We start from the raw sequence: 22,493 nt of genomic DNA, 5'->3' as shown, positions 1-22,493 counted from the left end.
AAATTATGACAATATTATTAAAAAGTTCAACATTTGGTGGCTTATCAGATGTATGTGGACTGGATTGTATGCTTCAAAATACATATCCTCAGAAGCAATTACCAAGGCCATGTGTGTAACTAATTTTAACAGAAATATACAAAAAGAGCTTGAACTTTTGAAAAAAGAGATCAGACACATTCTATACAAAGGACAGTGTAAACTCTATTCTAAATCAACCCCTTTGAATTAAATGTCTTAGAGTTTGAATCCACTATATCATTTAATATAGAGATAAATAGTATAAAGTTATTAAAACATATGTAATAAATATTACTATAATTTAATAATTATACAAAATATAATGAATAATAAATATAAAGTTCTATATAATATATATTAAATAATAGAGTTATTTCTACCAGTATTAAAAAATAGAAATTTTGAAATATAACCTTAGGTAATAAAGTACTAAAAAGAAACAAAGTGAAACCACTGATATGAAGAAAAATATTCCCTGAAAATACTGCATATTTCCCAAATTACTGAGACAAAGACTGAACAGGAAACTAATCCTGAATAACTATAGAGAGAGGACCTCTGCTGGGACCTTCAGATGAAGAAAGCTTTCTACAGAGATGCCTTAAGCATGGGTCTTTATTTTCATGTTGTTTCTAACTCTGTTGGGTTTTTTTCCCCCCAATCTAAAGAAACATCAAGAGTTAGGAGATTTTATTCCAGATTCAGCTCTGACTAACTCCATGATCCAACCAAGTCACAATTTTTGTCACAAGTCATTTGCCTATGAAAAAAGACCGGTCAAATGATGTCTAAAGTTGATTCTGGCTCTAATACTCTAGGTCTCCAATAAATGCTTCCCTTGTTCTTTAAAGACTTATGCCTAACCCAGCTTCTACAAACCAAACTGCTGTATTATATATGTAAGCACAAAGTTTGCCTGACCTGGTATCACATCTACTCGTGTGAAACTTGAAAATCTCTTAAAACATGTTTTGAGGACAGGTCTTCACCTAATAAGCATTGTTAAATGTCTGTGTTCTTTTTCAAACCCCTTCCCAGGATGGGATGCTGGAGGGGCAGCATACTACACAGATGTGATCAGTTTACAGTTCATCCTATAAAAAGTGAGATGAGGTATGTGGTCTCTGTACTCACTTGTTTCAGGGTCACAGCAGCTATATTTGATAAGAACACCAAGCTTAAAACAGTGAGCTTGCAATGATTTATACACTCCCTTTCATTCTAAAACTCATTAAGTTGTTAAGCATATTGTAAAAGTTCTTGAATAGTCACTCTTCCCATACATGTTAAGATCGGTGGAGACTGAACTTCCTTCTCTCCACCCATGTACAAACATAAAAATTAAACCATTTATGACTGTTTGGGACTGATATGGAGCAATTCTTTTCCTTGATGTTGCTACACATTCTTTGGGCAAGCTCATGTATTGACATCTCTCATACAATGGAACAGTGAATTTGAGGCCATGGTTCCCTTATGACTATTAAATCTTAAAATTCCAGACTTTGACCAAGAGTGTGACAATAGTGCCAATTGGCAAAAATTAAAGAAACCATATCTGAATTGGTCCAAACACATGTGTCTGGAAGAAAAACTCAAGACCTTGCATGTGAAGCACTCTTAGAAAATTTACAACAGACCTGTCCTCAAGTTGCTTTGTTTTGGAACAGAGTAAGCTTGGAAATAATTACAGTGACGAAGTCAGTTTCCCCTGGACCTGATCCTTGGCATTGCCAGGAAACTTAATGCTGTTTAAAATGCTGCCAAGAACTGTTGGCTAGACTCTACACAGTTCTTAAAAAAAAAAAAAAAAAAAAAAAAAAAAAAAAGATCTCTATAGTCATGTAAATCCCTATTGCCTCAAACCCCACAATGGCTAACAATTATTTTACAATTGACAAGATTTTCAGCACAGTGTGTTGGAATGGACCTATCATTTTCAGAGATCTTAGTCTCTTTAGAAGCACTTGGGAGTTCTGCCAGGCAACAGACTTAAGTCATTATTGTTGGACTGCTGGATGGAAATGTAAAGATATATTTATCCACTATTCTGCATTATATAGTCATGGCTACTCAGGGATGGGCAGTACAAATGGGTTTTTCTTTTCATGCTATTAATTATAAATTGGGGAAACCAGAAAGCAGATCAATTAAAGTCAAGTTAGCCCAGCTAAAGAGAGTGCTTGGCAATTTCCTTAGGAAAATTGTGCAAATATGAAAAGGTCAATAAACCCAAAGAGAAAGAAACTAAATAATGAAAGATAATTTTATTATTCAATGTCCTTTCTAATGTTTAAATGATTAATAAAATATGTTTAATATTTCTACTGTTGGTTCAACTGTTTTTTTTCTGTTAAAACCACTAGGTGCCAAATGTTTTCTTTTCACAGCTTTGTTAACAACTAAAGGCTAATCTCCGGCAAGATGTGTTTCTATTGGTTTCACAACAAGGTAGTTTTGTGTGTCTTCTATATTTGGTTCTGTTATCACTTTAAGTTACAGTACCTATCTACATTCCATTATCATCACATCTCATGTATTTTGATTGGATTCTTTTCTATTTTGTAAATTCAGTTCTTTATACATTTTTTCAAGACCACAGTAGGGTTTATTTCCCCTTCTTGAATATGCAGACTATGATCAGAGATGGAATTTCTAGATACATCAGCAAGTAGTATAAGATGCTGCTGAGTGTCGCATTTTAAATAATTTACAACACATGAAATGTTTAATAATGTCTCCTAACAAAAATGCAAAATGAACTCTGCATGGTAATGTCCCATGCTTGATTCTAAAATAAGTACAGGTATTAATATGGGCATTGGTTAGATAAAGATATCACTTCACAGCTTGTTTACCAACCTCCACAACGGGAAATTACACACCTATACCAGCCAGAAAATTATCTGCCAGTAGAGAATATTTGATTTGAAAAACAGAAGTACAATAATTAGATGTATACCCACTTGTCTTTTTCAGAAGCATTTCTCACCTCTAAAATATTGCTAGTAACTTCAATATACCTATGTACCTTCTTCTGCCCCAGCCTCCCTCTATGGAGGCTCCCTCTATCCCTCCCAAATGGGATGAGTCAATTAAAAAAAGATTGTAAATTCTTAATCATTACCTAAGGATTGATTACCACCACAAAGAAAGTATAGTTTTAATGAGTGGAAAATAAATTTAATAGAATATTCATTTCAGAGAAAGAAAGTTATCAAGACGCATATTGCGAAGTGTTCACAAACTTGATCATTTGCTTTTTTCGTATTTGTTTAAATCCACCCCCCATGTGAAGAAAATCTCAAGTAAAATAAATTTTGAAAAACCTCAAGTTTGCCACCCTTGGGATCCATTTTCCAAGATAAACCCAGTGAAGTTCCATTAGTATCCAAAGAAACCTTGTATCTGATACAAGTCATCAGTAATCATTTCAATTTGTATTAGCCTTCTGCCGTGGTATAAAAGAAAATGTGTGCTGACTAAGAAAAAAATATTCCCAGCCCTACCATTTGCTCAGTCGATGATACACAATATACGATTTCACTTTATTCATCATTTGTTTACTCAAGAAAAAAAAGTGACAGAAGATCCCCACTAGAGCTAGAGGAGTGTCAGGAAGGCTAAGTGGAAATAGGTGATGGCAATGATTGATACCAATGCTATTGTTGTTATTAATAAGAAACTTCTCAATATAGGAAACATCTACAGGCATGCCTGGGAGAGATTTCAGGTTCAGTTCCAGACCACAGCAATAAAGCAACTTAAGCAAATTTTTTGGTTTCCCAATGCATATAAAAGTTGTGTGTACACTGTGTTATAGCCTAATAAATGTGTGCTGGCATCGTTTCTATTGTATGTATCTTAATTTTAAAGTATTTCCTTGCTAAGGAATGCTAACCATCATCTGAGCTTTCAGTGAGTCAAAATCACTAATCACAGATCACCACAACAAATAATGAAAAAGTGAATATTTTAAGAATTACCAAAATATGACATAGACATGAAGTGACCAAATGCTGTTGGGAAAATGGCACTGATAGACTTGCCTGTTCCAGGGTTGCCACAAACCTTCAAAAACATTATCTGCAAAGGACAATAAAGCCAAGCACAATAAAACAAGGTATGCCAGTATTTAAAACCTCCATCCAGGACAAAATTCAAAATTTTATAATCTCAAAAGATTATAAAAATTGCCAAAATCTGATGATGGCAGTTTGCAACAGAGGTTGACTAATTTCACATATGAATTTCTATGTGACAATCCTAGATAAATTGATAGCCAGTAATTTGGGGATATATTAAATGGTAATAAAAAATCAAATTATTAAACTGTTAATAAAGGTATTATAATAATAAAATTTAACTAGTAATATCCCCAGAATGCAAGGATGGCTTAATATTAGAAACCTAATAAATCACATTAGAAGAAAAATATTGTCATTGTAAAAATTAAAGTAATGAAGCTTAAAATTAAATAAACCTTTCTAATCAAGAAAATTCAATGCTAGGACCTTCTTTGACATGAAAAATAACATATTTTTCACAGCATATTTAATTGACATCTACTTGATCAACTTTCAGGAAAAATAACCTCAGCCTTCTCACTTAAAAGAGAAATTATTGGAGTGCCTTCGTGGCTCAGTCAGTTATGCATCTGACTCTTGATTTTGGCTCAAGTCATGATCTCACAGTTCATGGGATCGAGCCTGACATCAGACTGCACTGACAGCATGGAGCCTGCTTAGGATTCTCTCTCTCTCTCTCTCTCTCTCTCTCTCTTTCTGCCTCTTCCCCATTCACATCCTTTTTCTCTCTCTTTTCTCAAGATAAATAAAGAAAAAAACTTAAAAAAATAAAAATAAAAAGAAGTTATTGATCATGGATTTATGATTCTGGTAGATAGAATACTATTCAATGCATTCAACCACTTTCATTCCAACTTGTTAAATATATGCTTACAAAGTTCTATGTTCCAAAACCTGTTTATACCAGTCATAGTGTGCTATAAGTAAATTAGATGCTACAAAAATCAATAAAATATAAGTACTAAAAAAGACTTCTTGTTTCTAAGAAAATTAAGATAAATTCTTTGGAATGACTCAATAAGTATGAACTATTAAAAAGTACTTCAGATGAACTATAATGACTTGAGATAAGGTTATACAGTTTATTAGTATAATGTAATCATTGTTTCATAAATACTAATCTCCAATTAGCAATCCATATTTAAATAAAATCTCTTTGGGGCACCTGGGTGGCTCAGTGGGTTAAGCATCCGATTTTGGCTCAGGTCATGATCTTGAGGTTTGTGGGTTTGAGTCCCATGTTGGGCTCTGTGCTGACAGCTCGGAGCCTGGAGCCTGCTTCAGATTCTGTCTCCCTCTCTCTCTGACCTGTCCCCTGCTCATTCTGTGTGTGTGTGTGTGTGTGTGTGTGTGTGTGTGTGTGTGTGTCCTTCTCAAAAATAAATAAACATTAACATATTTTTTAAATAAAAGCTCTTGATTGTATAATAAAAGCGAGATAAATGAGTGCTTACGTTTAAGTTAATAATACAAATATTAAGGTATAAATCATTTTTTAATGATTACAAACTTTAAGCTACTTTTTACATTAATCTACAATCTGATGGATCTAAAAATAAAAAGATAATAAATCATACAGTATGATAAAACATTAACTGAATTATTTCCATTAAAGTTAGTAATAAGACAACAATATCTTTGAAGTTATAGTTAATACATTTACACAAAAAATATAGATATTAGAAAATAGGCAAAACTGTCATTTCTAAATGTTAAAATTACATTTATAGAAACACCAGCAAATATACTAAGAATACTATTAGAAAAATAGAATTTCTTAAGGGTATCTGATTGCAAATACATATACATACATATATTTGTGTAAATATATATATAAAATAATAGTTTTTCTTTGCACAAGAAAATGGTCAGTTTGAAATTATAATGGATGAGAGATCACACTGATATTTTTAAACAATTAAAAATTTAGGAATATGTTCAAAAATAAACAGGATATATAAAATAAAAGTTTAAAATTCTCCAGAGGGAATGATGAATTTCTAGTCAAGTGGCAGTTCATATTTTGAGACTTCCCCACCACTCCAAATACAAAAAACGTAGTATGTAACATATAAACCCGAAAATTTTCAAAAGAAATAGCCACATATACACATACACAGCAACATATACACACACAAAGGTAACCATCTCAGTGGAGCAGAACTAAAACAGAAAACCAATGCAATGCTAGGATGAAGGCCCTGGTCTGTCAAGCTCTGATTCCAGAAGCAAGCAGAGACAACTAGGAACTCATCTCTTTCTCTTCCAGCATACTAAGGACTAAAGATATTCCTTATCAGGCAGAGGATTAGACCCAGGTTCACTTTGTGAAAAGAGGAGCTAAAACAAGATTCACCCACATATGAATGGACATTAAAAGAAGCTAATGCTTTTATATTGGTCCAGGTCTTCTAAGAAGCTGACCACCAACCAGAGTTGAAAGAAACAGATCATATTTGTAGCCATCATCCTACCAAATGGTCTTTAACCTTGGTGACTGTATCTGGAATGTCCCCTCCTATCATCATAAGTTGGAAGCTTGATCCAACAATCTAAGACTTGCTATAGACTGTGTCAGAACAAAAAGTTGAAATAAAAACCCCAAAACAGGAAACACTAAGTGGAAGAGAAAATTATCTACTGAAGATTAGTTTATAAATAAAAATTACAAAACATATGAAAAAAAACCTTTCACCATCCACCACCCATTAAGCTGTTTGTTCATCTCCAGTATACAGGTAAAGCAGGTTCAGAATTGTTAACCCATAGTCTCATGAGAAACAAATTTACCAACTAGAGTACAGTGTCTACATACTGTTTTAGTTTTAACCTTGTAGTTTCTCATTCAAACGCCATTTTCCAAAGTTCCTTAGGTCAGCTCTTATCCACCCCTCCAACCACCACCCTTCAGTGCAGTCATATCATGCATTTGTAATGTGATTAGATCATTTATCAAAGCAGCATTCCCTTCTAGAATTCCCACAAAATCCTAGTTTATCACCTCCCCCTGCTTTTGGTAGCCTGTTTTAATCATTTCATTTTAGATTTATTCTACACAGCATGGATTTGGTTCTGGTTTGGAAGGCCAAAAAGAACACCTTTTCCTTTTAATAGGTAAGTTAGGCCCATTCACATTTATTGATATGATTGCTACACTACGTCTGAATGTAGTCTTATTCTTTTACAGTTATATGTATTTATATTTGCTGTTTTTCTTTACTCTTCAAGGTGAGTATTCAGAAAAGTTTATTTTTAATCCATTGGTTACTTTTGTATATACACATTATTTAATGACCTTAGTTCATTTTTTCCCATTTAACCTTTTACTCTGATGTAGCAGTTTCTGTTCAGTATCCTTTAGTATGTACTGGTTGCCTACACAGCAGTAAGCTTCCTCTAGGTTCCTCTTTCCCATTTACTTCTCCAGCTATTTTCATTTTTGTTATTTAGTTTCATCATTGGCATTCTATGTTGTTGCAATTACACTATTTGTACATTAATCTTGAATCCTCATCTTTAACTTAGTTCTAACTGAAGATGAAAATTTATACATTTTAAAATACACAAGATGGTACTTTTGCTGAAGTGTTCCCCAGTTATTACTTAAGTTGAAAGCCACTCATCTTTTATCTAGTAAGTTCCTCAAAAAATGCTGATGAACACAGAAGTCTCAATGTTCTTATGTGTTGAAACTGATTTTTATTTTTTTAAACCATTTTTTAATGTTTATTTATTTTTGAGAGACAGAGAGAGAGAGTGGGAGGGGCAGAGAGAGAGGGAGACAGAATCTGAAGCAGACCCCAGGCTCTGAGCTGTCAGCACAGAGCCTGATGTGGGGCTAGAACTCATGGACTGTGAGATCATGACCTGAGCCGAAGTCGGTCGCTCAACCGACTGAGCCACCCAGGCGCCCCTAAACTGATTTTTCAATAGCTTTGCTATCTGAAGAACAATGGCCGGATATACATACATTTAGTTTGCATATGCTTTATTTTTATTTTTTACTTTTTTTTTTTTTAACTGCTGCTCCATTTTTGCCTTCCTTTATATCTTGGTTTTGAAAAGTTTGATTCCAGTCTAATTCTTTGCCTTTATGAAATTTTTTTTCCCCTCCAGCTTGGAGGATTTCATCTTTACACTTGAAATATAATTGTTTTACTAGGCTAGGTCTCAGTATTTATTATTCTTAGTTAACTTTGTAAGGTATATTATGGACCTATTCAATATAGGTGAGTCTATTTCTGAAAGGTTTTCTTGGATTGTGGTTTTAAATATTAGCTCTTTGCTCCTATTTCAAATTTTTTCTTCTTCATGGACTCTGCAAATATGTTTATTACTACTTTATTCTTGTTTTCAATGTCACTACTTTCTATTTTTCCTTCTTTGCTTATATCATTTTCTTTAGTTACTTGCCTAATTTTTTAATGTGTCTTAATTTTCCTTTAAGTTCATTCCTGCAATTATTGATTGAGCTTATTATTGTAATTTATTCTTCATTTATGAGATATTGAGGGTTTTTTTCCTATTTCTTTTGTGATTTAATCTCTTTAATTCTCTGTTTTTGTCCATTTCCATTTTAATTTTCAAATTTCCTTTTAAAGATGGTTTCTCAAATCCTGAAATGCTTGTTCAGGCAGATTTAATTTTGTTTAGAAAATTGGCTTACAGTTTTCATCTGCTTAGTGTTCATTTCTCAAGATGAGGATGGTTAATTTCCTTGGTTTTTATGTATGAAATTTTATTTCCTGATTTTCAGCAATATCTCTGTGTGGGCTTCACCTTTCTTTCATTCATTTTTATGATATTAGGGTGTTTCCAGTATTTCCATTATTTAGCACCATCAAGATACTTTTAGCAAGGTGTTCTTATTTGTTTTTGATCTTGGGGTGGTTGTGAGTCCTCTCATTTTACAGTTCGTTTCTTGCAAGGCCCTAAATTCTCCCCCACTTCCTTTTTCTATTTCTTCTTAACCACCTGACTGCAAAGGAGCACTTCTCACTCTTTTGCACTTTTTCTCCCCACAGAAGTTATGCATTTTGGAGCATCTGGGTGGCTTAGTCAGTTAAGTGTCTGATTGGGGCTCAGGTCATGATCTCATAGTTTGTGAGATTGAGCCCTAAGATGGGCTCTGGTCTGACAGTGCAGAGCTTGCTTGGGATCCTCTGTCTCCTCTTTCTTCCCCTCCCCAGCTCATGCTCTCTAGCTTTCAAAACAAAAGAAAAAAAAAAGAAGTTAGGCAATTTGAAGAGTGCCCATTTAAATCAAGTCTGTCTAAGACTTAATGCAATCCCTATCAAAATACCAACATAATTTTTCACAGAACTAGAACAAATAAAATTTGTATGGAACTACAAAAGACCCTGAAGAGCCAAAGCAATCTTGGGAAATAAATAAATAAATAAATAAAGCAGGAGGTATCATGATACCAGATATCAAGACATCCTACAAAGCTGTAGTAATCAGAACAGTATGGTTCTGGCACAAAAACAGACACATAGATCAATAGAACAGAATAGAGAGCCCAGAAATAAACCCATGATTATGTGGTCAACTAGCTCTCAACAAAGGGGGCAACAATATGCAATGAGAAAAAGACAGTCTCTTCAACCAATGGTGCTAGGAAAAGGGGACAGCTATGTGCAAAAGAATGAAACTGGATTACTTCCTCACACTATACCCAAAATTAAGCTCAAAATGGATTAAAGATCTGAATGTGATACCTGAAACCATAAGATTCTTAGAAGAGAAAACAGGCAGTAATTTCTCTGACATCAGCCATAGCAACATTTTTCTAGATAGGACTCCTGAGGCAAGAAAAACAGAAGCAAACATAAACTGTTGGAATTACATCAAAATAAAAAGTATCTGTACAGTAAACTAAACATTCAACAAAATTAAAGGACAGTCTACTGAATGAGAGAAGATGTTTGCAAATAATATTTCTGATAAAGGGTTAGTATTCAAAATAAACAAAGAACTTATACATCTCAACACCTGAAAAATAATTTAAAACTAGGCAGAAGACATGAGCAGACATTTATCCAAAGATGACATACAGATGGCCAAGACACATGAAAAGATGTTCAATATCACCCAACATTAGGGAAATGCAAATCAAAACCATAATGAGATATCACCTCACATGGGTAAGAATGGCTAAAATTAACAACACAAGAAACAACAAGGGTTGGTAAGGATGTAGAGAGAAAGGAATCCTTGCACATGGTTGGTGGGAACACAAACTGGTACAGCCACTATGGAAAACAGTATGGAGGTTCCTCACAAAGTTAAAAAAAGAATTACCATAGGACCCAGCAATTTCACTACCAGGTATTTACCCAAAGAACACAAAAAACACTAATTCAAAAGGATGTATGCACCCCTATGTTCATTGTAGCATTATTTACAATAGCCACATTATGGAAGCAGGCCAAGTGTCTATCTTTTGAGGAATGGATAAGGGAGAAATGGTATGTATATATGGAAGATTACTCAGCCATAAAAAAGAATTGAGATCTTGCCATCTGCAACAACATGGATAACTTTAGATTATAATGCTAAATGAAGCAAGTCAGTCATAGAAATAAGAATGCCATATGATTTCACTCATATATGGAATTTAAGAAAACAAGTGAACAAAGAAGAGATAAGACAAACCAAAACACAGACTCTTAACTATAGAGAACAGATGTTTACCAGTGGGGAGGTGGGTGAGGTAATGGGCCAAATAGGAGAAGGAGATTAAGAGTATACTTATCATGATGTGCACTGAGTAATGTCAAATTACTACACTTTACACCTGAAACTAATATAACACTGTATGTTAACATACTGAAAGGAAGGGAAAGGGACAGGGACAGGAAAGGAAATGTGTCTATTTAACTGCATCTATCTTTTTAAATTGAGTGTGCCACTTTAAATCACAGGAACTCTGAGTTTCTTCCTGTAACTCTTGGTCTGATATTGGCAAACACCTTTCCAGGTTTTTGTTTGTTTTTCTCCCAGATTTAGGATAGATAAAATATTTTTGGTAGGCCTTCCAAATTATCATTACAGCTCATTGCTTGTATCCCTTTTTTGGTTTGTTTTCCTCACAATTTTTCTCCATCTACCTTCACCCACCACAAAGCCTGTGGCTCCTGGAATAAGGTGGCAGTGTGAAAAATTGCCCAGTGGAATTAGTTCATTTTTCACTATTTGGGGACAATTATTTTGTAGTTTTGACAAGGTCTGTCTGCAAATTAAGATAAGGGCTTGGTACTGGATAGAATTCACTTGGATTTTCTTATGGTTTGGGGAGGAAAGTTTTGCAGATGTTAGCTATAGCTGCCACTGTTGTCTTCGACTACATGGATATCCAATAAAATTTTCTTGAATATAATGATTCAAGACTTTGGACAGTGAAAACTTTGTAATGAAGGCAATCTTTCTAAGTTAATTGGAAATTTGATTGAGTCCACAATGAAATTATAAAAGTATTGTATTGGGAGATTTGTTTTGTGGTGTAGGTTTTTAAGAGAGGGATAAGAGGATATTTTAAATATTTTAAAGACCACTTGTAAAAAAAAATGAGTGAAGCTGTGCATGGAAGTGTATGTGAGTGGGTTAAAAACAGTAACAAAAGATTAGCCCTCTTTAGTATCCCAAATATATATCAAAAAATGAATTAAATCAATGTGGTACTGGTCAGGAGCAGATAGGCAGAGCAATGAAATCTAATGGAAACTCCTGAGATAACTCAAATACATATTGTATATTGAAATGTGAAAATATATCAATTAGAATCATAAAGGAAAAGAGAATTCATTTAAAAAATTGTGCTAGGATATTTGCCAAGTCATGTAGGCAAAAACGAAACTAGGTCCCCATATTGCCCCATATAGGAACATTATTTTAAGATTATCATATTTCCAAATGTAAAGTTTAAACAAATAAATAAAACTACTGTAAGAAAACATGGAAGACTGTTCTTTATATTAGGGTGGAGAAAACTTTGCTAAGAATGCCATAAAATTCACAAGATATAAAGTTGCCCATTGGTAAAATTGACTACATACCTAATCCACAATTTCTGCATAGCCACTAATATTATAAACTTGAAAGACAAATAACTGGGAAAAATATTTGAAGAGATAGTAACAGACTAGTTCCTGTAATATGTGAAATACACACACACATGAGATATGTGAATTATCTCACTCAAACTGTTGAAAAAAATCAACGAACCAATAGAAATGTTTACACAAGACCTGAGCAAACAGTTCACAGAAAAAAAAAAGATAAACTAATGTAGCTAAAGATGTTCAACTCAAACTGAAGACAAAGTTTCATACCTATGGGATTGACATGCTCTAGGATTTATTCCTCAACTCTCCATTTTTCACCCTCTCTTCACTTTCTGGATTAGCCCAATCACATCCGGGACTTCAATTAACACCTGTGTGCCAGTCAAATGTTCATCACAGATGGTCTCCTAACTTCCAGACTCGTACCCTCTGCTCCCCATATCTTAACTGTCCTCAAGTCCTGGCAGTTCTACCTCATTACTATCACTTTGGAAAAAAATCAATGTTCTCCAAATAGAATATCAACAGGTTAGGAACAACATTTTTAAAAGAAAATATTACTAAATGAAAGAAGTCAAATTGAAAGGCTCTATACTGTATGATCCCAACTATATGGCACTATGAAAAGGGAAAACTTTGGATAAAGTGAAAAGATCAATAGCTGCCAGGGATTGGGAAGGGCCAGAGACAAATAGGCAGAGTACAGAGAATTTTTAGGACCTTTTTGCATAATATATACATAGAGGTGATACATGTAATGATAGATCTTTTAAAACTGATAGAATGTGCAACACAGAGTGCACCTCAATGTAGCCTACGGACTTTGGTCTATTTTTTAAAAAAATAATGTTAGTGTCCCCCTCAAATTCCTGTGTTGAAGTCCTAACCTCCAGTACTGCATAGTGTGACTATATCTGGAGATTAGGCCTATAAAGAGATAATTAGGGTAAAATGAAGTCACATGGGTAGGCCCTAATTCAATATAACTCTGTCTTTATAAGAAAAGATTGGGACACTGACATTCAAGAAGGAAAGAACGTGGGAAGACACTGGGAGAAGACCACTCTACTAACCAAGGAGAGAGGTGGGGAACAGATGCTTCTCTTGTTGTCCTCAGAAACCAAATCTGCTGACACCTCAGTCTCAGATTTTTAGTCTCCAGAACTGTAAGAACGCAGATGTCTTTGGTTTAAGCCACTGAGTCTACTGTATTTGTTAGAGTAGCCCTAACATCATGTAGCATGGCATACAATAGAAAACAGAGTGCATTTACAGGTGGGAGTAAATACTGTTCAGTAAAACGTTAGTTTTAGGTATGGGTGTGTGTGCATTGAGTCATGTAGGTGCATTTCCTAATACAGGTCTTAACCAGGAAAGTTTGGAAAATACTGATCCACATTACCCAGTTTTTCTCTCTCTCAATTAACAATTTAGGCCTTCATTATTTCTTGCTGGGATTACCTCAAAAGTTTCCCACATGGTCTCTGTGTTTATTCCTTTTCTCAACGAATATTCATGGAGGAATTATTATGTGCCAGACACTGATCAAGGTCCTGAAGATACAGTGGTGAATAAACAGGCCTGGTCTTTGTTCCCATTCAGTCATACTCTAATGCTTGCACTGCCACTCTTAGCCCCCACTGCCATTCTCAGGCCTCTACAGCTTGAGAATAACCCTTCTGAAATACATGTTTGATCACTGTACTGTGCTCAACACTGATCAGTAGCTTGCCAGGTGTCCTTTAAAGAATGCAAACTCTCTCAGCTGATAAGAGAGCTTTTATGATCTAGTGCCTGCTTATAACTCTGGGGACATCTTTCATGGCTCTCATCTATCCCCGATGTTCCTAATGTATTAAATGGTATACATCATACCTCCCCACATATGACATCTCTCAGACTTTCATGCCTGTGCATAAACTTCAGTCTCCAGCCTCCTCACTAGCCCCCCACCTCTATCATTCAGGTAATTCCCAGTTACACTTTAGCTCAGTTACAACTCACCACCCCCTAGACCCCTGCTTCCTACTTCTCACCACTTCTCCTTCAAAAAGCCTTCACTGACCACCCTTATCTAAATTAGCAGCCTAATCACATCACATTGTCCATTTTTTGCCTGTCTTTTCAGTTCTGTGAGTTCACTGAGAATAATAATTCTGTTTCTTTTTTTCCTTTTCCATATGTTAGCACATTTCCTGGTACATAAATGAATGGATGATAAAGGATGGATGGATGGATGGATGGACACTTAGCCATTTATATGGTAATCTTTGCAGTCATTAATGTAATTATTCATCAAAAATTTGAGAAATGAACAGAAAGTATAATGCAAACATGTTATGCTAGTGGCATATAAGAGATTAGGTAAAAATCATAGAGAAATATGAATTACAGTAATTGAAATAAGGGATTTCACTAGAGTATATTATGACTTAGCCTACATTTTGTAAAACATTTTCTTAAAAATTCCTATTAACAACAATTGAAATTTATTTAAATATTTTAAATCATTTAAATGATATCTGGGAGTGAATCAGCTTGTTCTCTAGATCCCAAACAATACAGACATGAAATTTTATTGGGGACTTTTCCCCCAAGGGCAAAAATAACCTGTTAGGTATTAAATACAACAACAAATTAGTAACATGAATGGAGAATAAATTAGAAAAAAAAATAAACCTCCAACTTGGCAAAATACCATAAGCACATCATTATGTTGTAAACTTCAGCTTAACAATAAAATGTAAACCACATAGGCAGAGTTTTCATTATTAGCTAGCTAAAGGTTTCTGTTTATCTGTTGTTATCTAAAGACTATATCCTGAAGATCATTAAAATGGAAGGAAGAGTCCAAGTGCTAGTGTCAAATTCTGCTTAGGTGGCAGTCCCTTCTGATAAATTTGTTCTTTCCAGATACCCACAGTTTTATACCAGTGCTCGTCTTACATTATTCAAGCAATACTAAGGAAGGAAGGGAGGAAAGGAGGGAGGAAAGGAGGGAGGAAAGGAGGGAGGAAAGGAGGGAGGAAAGGAGGCACGAAAGGAGGCACGAAAGGAGGCACGAAAGGAGGCACGAAAGGAGGCACGAAAGGAGGCACGAAAGGAGGCACGAAAGGAGGGAGGAAAAAAGGAATAAAGGGGTAAATATTATGAATGTTGTAGCCCAGCTGTCCCTTTCTAAAACTGCAACAAATTTGTACAGTTTTGCCACATGTAATCTTTGAAAAAACCAAAAGGCTCTTAGCCCTATTTTCAGAATGGAACATGTGATAATAATTTTACCTATCATTTATAAATGATAGATAAAAGAACTAAACATGTAGGAACACAATCCACACAATCTTTCATAATTTCCTATAATTCATTCACTTTATAGATAGTTGCCATGTGACATAATTCATGATCTCCCTCTCTCCAAACTTCAGGAAGCATCTTACAACTTGAAAGAGTCATGAAATAACCTCTGCACCTGAGTGAGACCTACTGATGTAGTCTACGTAGATCAGCTTTCCAAGGAGAGAGAGAGGAGAAAGATAGAAAGTGGGTCTGGAAGTCAAATAGAAAATACCTGGCACATTATTCATGTAGCAAAACCTGTTGTGAATAAACAGAAATCAAAAAACAAACCCCAACAACAACAAAAACCATGTTGTATACTATGTATGCCAAGTATCAGGTGTGAAGATTTCAACAGGCACTTAGAATCCTTGGGATACACGAGCAGGCCAAACACCATGTATGAATGCATGAAGTCTTGGACACACAGTTTTATATTCTGCCACCCAGCCCCTCCTAATGCTTCAGTACACAGTGCATCTTGAGCCAAAATTCCCTCCAAATCCAGCTTCTCATTACTGACTATACTGAAGAACATATTGGTCTATTATCTCTCAGCATCCTGTTTCCCATGGATAGGTCATAGGAGTAGTAAATGGAGTCTCTTCTCCTAAATCATTCCCAAACAGGAAAGTGCCATAGGAACTCATTCTGGTCTCTCAAGGGAAAGAAGAACTTAACATAAGTCTTGTACTGACAGTAATATTTTATTTCTTTGCTTGACTCTCTTAAGTTTTTCCTCATTATCAATTACTTACCATCTCATTGATTCCTCCACAGTAATCTCACAATAGCAAATCCACTATTACAGTGTTATTTGTTTTACAATCCCTCTAATCCTCAAAATAGCATTCCAAGGTAAGTGCTATTATCCCCCATTTTACTAATGAAAAAGTAAAAATTTAGAGAAGCAAATTAACTCTCCCAAAAGTAGACCATTTCAGGGGTCATGATATGTAGGCCCTCTCATTTGTTGAGACCCTAGCATATCATATAAATAGTCTAAACAGAATTAGAAAACCATGTGATAGATCAAATTTAAATGCTTATTACTAAGTGAAAGAAGCTAATTTGCAAGGCTACACAATGTATGATTCCAACTATAGGACATTCTTGGAAAAGGCAAATCGATGGAGATGGTAAAAGGCCAGTGATTCCCAGAAGCATGGAAGAAGGGGTGAATTGGTATATTTTCAGGGGATTTTTTTGGAGCTTTTAAGCTTTTCTGCACGCCACTACAATACCTGTCCCAGTTCTAGGACATAGAGGCCTTAACCTAGGGTCTTCAACTTTACACATCAGCATTTCCTGCTCTTCGTTTCAGCTTGACACCAGTGGATTCCTTATGTTGACTGTAGGCTTTGATTCTTGCAGAAGAATTATAATCGTTTTCCCATTTTTTTCTTAGCTAATTTTTCCTAGAATTCAAGATTTATAAACATATATAAATATTTTTCCAACAAATTCCTGGAAGGAATTCCTACATGGAAACAATAGCTAAACGATCACAGTTTCTTTTTTGAAAAGAAAGAAACAAAGAAAAGAAAGAAAACCAAAGTTCCATGAACTAAGCAAGAAATTTACTTTTAATTGCATTAAGGCTAACCATAACATGTTGAATGGAAAGAATATAAGAGAGGACAATGAAGAGAGGGAGTGTGAGAGCAAGAGATTAATAAACAGAAGTCCTCACTGTGATTCAGTGCATTGCCACAGACCGTAGGGAAGTCACAACAAATACAAGACAGTCCTTAACTTCAAGGGCATTATAGTCTAGATATGATATGATAAAAACAAATAGTTATGAAAAAGTATATCAACTGTTGTGATGTCAGGATGAGGTAATTTCAATAGAATCATAGAGAAGGAAACAACTAAACCTGATGAAACCAAGAAAATTCTATTAGCTTCTAGAGCTCACTTTTTTTTCTTTTCAAAATTAGAGTATCTGGCTTCAGTTGGTTCATTCTCTCAGCAACATGAGAACACAGATATCACCAACAGTGTTCCCAGGATAGCTCTTGCAAGTCCCTTCAGGGCCAAGATCAAGAGACAAACATTTAAAACAGCCAGGTTCTCTGCCATTTATCTCCCCCCATCATACACTTCAATACTGCTTAGCTATATTTGCTCTCTTTCCAGTTTGAAGCTTCTTCCTGACAGAGAAGGAAGAAAACAAGAGTATTGAACAGCACGTCTGTCACTGCCATCCTGGATGCACCACAAGCGGCCCCTAATTCTTCTTTTGAGAATTATTCTAGGTTGGCATGTTTCTCAAGCCTAGCATATTTTGAGCTCAATATATTCATAACATTTTCCTACAGCTTTCAGCCACAATTTTACATTTACCCTTTATTTGGGATGCCTTCCTTTACTTTTCACACGTGGCCTTTAAAAATATCTGAACTTATCTATGAGCAGTCACACTGGTCCCCCATCTACACACACACACACACACACACACACACACACACACCTCCAATGCCTTTTCTCCTCCATGGGGCTGTGGTAAATGTGAAACCAAATGTTTTTTCTAGAAATAGCATATTCAAAGTGCCTTGAATAGTAATTAGCTTATAGTAGAAACTCCATTATCACTGCTGTTGTTATGGATTTCTACCTTGCTTTAGCTTTGGCTTACTTTGAATCCTTGTCTATGCAATTACAACTTGATTTTCTATAAACTCTTTAAAGTATACCCTTAAGAAGGCCAGGATGAGGTCTCACCAAGGCCACCTTTTCCTCCTTGACCTATGAAGAACTTCTCTCATGTCCTAGTCACTTTCACCCCAAATTTCCTGACACTATTAGATCAAGCTATGTTTTTTTCCCCTTTTTGATAGGCCCATGCTAGAGTTTCCCTTCATGTTTTCATAATTATGAAATTTATTGTCACCAGGAAAATTAATCATGTACCAACTCCTCTGTTTCAACAGACTCCTAGTAATGTCTGAACAATAGAGAAAAATCTACACACCTTTGTATATTACCTCTTTACCAGTTTTGTGATCTTTATCATGAAAACCTCGTTTTCATTCTCTATCTGAGCAGGCATGCTTTAAACCATTTAAACAGAAATACCAGGTCTATTTTTCTCTGTTTATATCCTTTGCTAAATCTCTCCACCATTCATCATACCTCTGCTATATTAAAAATGGATTCTAGTACAAAAAGATTCTGACCATCCAACAATTCCAGTGTGTGTGTATGTGTGTGCAGGGGTGGGGTAGGGAGTGTTCCCCACCCCATCCAAGCAATTTTCCAGCACAAGTTGTGTATCCCACAACTCAACTCTGACACTGTCTACCCAGAGACAGCATCAGATTCCATAGATTAAATGCTCAGTCCCACAAGACTGCACTCCACTTCAGATGCCAACCTCCATCTCTGATTTCACATGTGCTTCTGACCAATTGGCTGTAGATTGTAGTTTCCAACAATTCTCTCCTTATATTACAGTTTAAGGGCTTAGTCCTTTAAGACCCCCTACCAACATGTATACACACACTTCAGACACCAATACTAAGTCCAGGTTTTTCTGATAGAATCGATAAATTAGAGGTACCCATGACCCCTTCTTTGAGTTTGTTTGATATGCTAGAGTGGCTTATAGAACTCAGAAACACAATTTACTTACTATGTACAAGTTTATTATACAAGCACATAACTCAGGAACAGTGAGATGGAAAAGGTACATAGGGCAAGATATGAAGAAAGGGCACAGAGCTTCCATGCTCTCTCTGAGCACACCAGTTTCTCCAAATCTCCATGAATTTACAAACTGGGAAGTTCTCTGAACCCTTTAATGGATGCTTAATTACATAAGCATGTTTGGTTAAGTCATTGGCCATGGGGATTGAACTCAATCTCACACCCCTCTTCCTTCCCTGCAGGTGGTGAAGTAAGGAGTTCTTAATTTTCAATTCTCTAATCACATGGTAGGCTTCACTGGCAACCAGTCCCTCCCATCCCCATCCAGGTGCAGTCCAAAAGTCACCTCACTGATCTAACAAAAGACACCTTTATTCTCCCTCCATTTAGCAAATTCCAAAGGAGTTAGGAGCTCTGCCAGAAATGTGGACAAAGACCAAATATATATTATTATAAATCACATTATCACATCCTACTATGCCCCTATATTCCATGTTGTTTGACTAAGACATATACTTCCCATTGCCAACATTATATTCCTAAATTTCTATCCATTAAGTCTCAAGGATACATTAGACTTTATAATCACCACTCAAAATTGAATTAAGTTTATTTTGTTTGCCATTGGCCACCTGAGATCATAACTGTCAGCCCCGATCATCCCTTATCACAAGTACATCTTCCACTACTGTTCTTCTACTTACAGAGATCTCTGTATTTTATAATAGCCAGAACATACAGCTCTTCATTTTTTTCCAGAATTTTTCACCTCTACACTTACAGCTTATTTTCACCTGAACAGACCATCCAGTTTCCACACTCATTCCAATTTTCACAATATGCACTTCTTTGCCAAATTAGGGCCAAAAAAAAAATTATTCTTTGAGAAAGAAATTTTTGGTATATAATGAAAAACAATCAAAGATATAAAAATCATAAAATTAATGTAAAGAAATGTTTAAAGTAACTCCAGTTTTCTGACTTCAGTTTCCTATATTTGTAGACTTTTCAGTATATTATATGGAACCAGCATCTATCTTTAATTATATAATTGAGCCCCACACAAAAATTATTAGTTTGCTTTATATATTTATGCCAAAATTTGCCTTATCTTAGAAATTTCTCCATAAAATTACTTACCAAATATGTAAAAGTGATGTTAAAACTTTATACCAGAAAAATATCAATCCCCACAATGTGCTATTCCTCCTGGTGGAGAGGACAGAATTTTATGTCTTTCTAGTACTTAGAACTATTGCTCATTGTTTCAGGGATATTCGGATCCCAGTCCAGAAAGTCTGGTTTAATGCTCAGGATATTACAAAGGATTCATCCTCAATGGGTTATACACTGTTTTGTTTTTTTCATATTTTTGTTTTGTTTTGAAACACTCTCCCACTTACCAGCATCCTCATGATAATTTTACATCTCCAATTACCACAGAATCATTTTTCTCTCATTTTCTTTTTAAACCACCCCTCCTATCTTGTTTAAGAGAACATCACCTTTTTAAATAAGCCATAACATACACATATATTCTCTAAATCCTTCCCGTCAACGTAAAAGATGGAGACCAGTATACATTTAGAGCTCCTATATTTGTTTCTGGCTTCAAGAAGAAAAATCCAGAACAACTGCTTTAAGTGATTATTCCCTATACCAGTTATCTGTGGCTATGTAATTACCTCAAAACTTGGTAGCATAGAATAACCATCTATTATTTCAGACAGTTCTTTGGATTGATTGGGCAATTCTGCCACTTTTACCTGGATCATTCATGGTGTTGTAGTCAGATGGGAACGGAAATGTCTACAAGCAGTCCACCCATGGAATAGGCAATAGAGTTCACTGTGGAATTTCAAAACAATAAAAATTACTAAAGTCAGTCTACTTTTGATTACCACCATGTGCCAATATTTCTAAATAATGTCTGTGATAAACTACTCCTCTCCATGAGAAAAATAATTGTTGATGGTCTTAGTCTTTTCTAGCTACTATAACAAACTACCATAGACTAACTTGTAAACAACAGAAGTTGATTTTTCACATCACCTTGGAGATTAAATTTTAACATATACATTTTGGAAAGACAATCTATAGCCTCGTTCTAATTTCTCAACAATGCTAGAGTGCTTGAGTTTTAATAATATATATGTAAGCTTCAAATTAGTACATCTTATTACTTATCCTTTAATAAACATTGCATTCAACTGGGAAGTTAATTTGAAAAACTCACTACAGTTGGTGCCCCAACCCATACAGTGTCACCTACACACATTTAAGAAGAATTTCATAATGATTTGGAATTATTCAGGCTTTCTTTGTGTGCTCTTTGTATCTCCAATCTTGTGGTACTACATATTCTCTTATTTAAGATTTGAAATTAACAATGATAGAATAACAGACTAGAAGGAACTCAAGTTCTGTTTGTCTTTACAATCATTGTCCAATGACCTCTTAGAGATTTTATTGATACAAAAGTTTGTTAAAGAGGAGGCAAAGTAAGAATTGTCAGGTGTAATATTTTTGTTTCATAAATACAGTTTTTAATTCATACAAAAAATATTTCACTCTGCTTGAAAAATACCTTTGAAATTTATATGTATTCATTATTTTTTAAACTAAAACATAGATCAATAAAATTATATTTATTATTGTTATTGAAATAATTTTGCCATCGAGGGGAGGAAGGTATTAAAAAATATATTATGAGTGTCTAATATACAGATACATCATTAGCTGAAAAACCCAAGACACATTCTCTCCTAAGTCTGGAGTTGGAGCTATTCACTGGGATACCTGGATCTTTTCCACAATGCTGCTCATCACCCAGTAGCTAAACCAGCTTCCTCCCAAGATGATGTCAGGGCAGTACTCCTGGAAGGAGAAGGTGGAAGCTGCAAGGTCTCTTAGGCCCTAGAAGCATAAGTAGCCTAATTTCACTTTTCCTGCATTCTATTGGTTAAAGCAAGTCATAAGACCAGCTCAGACTCAAGAGATTGGCAAATAAACTCCACCTGGAGAGGGAGGGGGGCTGCAAGTTTTAATAAAATATACATAAGTTGCCCTCAGGGGTCTTTAGTAGTGCAATTCAAACACTATGTAAATTGCTACAGAAAACCCATTTATTATCTCTTACCTAGGAACTATGAGGTTTTCTGTGTGGTGGGAGCTTCTTTCTGGAAACACTGCCTTTAAATCTGTGGGGCTTCTCCCTTCACTTCTTTGGGTAATTACTGCTAATTACCTCTAGGTGTTAGCAATTAATACTGATTGACCTCAGCTGTGTACCCCCAGGCTTTGGCATCAAACACACTCATGCCCTTAAAGA

Source organism: Prionailurus viverrinus, chromosome C1 (genome assembly GCF_022837055.1).
Source record: "Prionailurus viverrinus isolate Anna chromosome C1, UM_Priviv_1.0, whole genome shotgun sequence".
Classification (NCBI taxonomy): domain Eukaryota; kingdom Metazoa; phylum Chordata; class Mammalia; order Carnivora; family Felidae; genus Prionailurus; species Prionailurus viverrinus.
The sequence above is the reverse complement of the archived record's forward strand: the minus strand, read 5'-3'. Positions refer to the sequence as shown.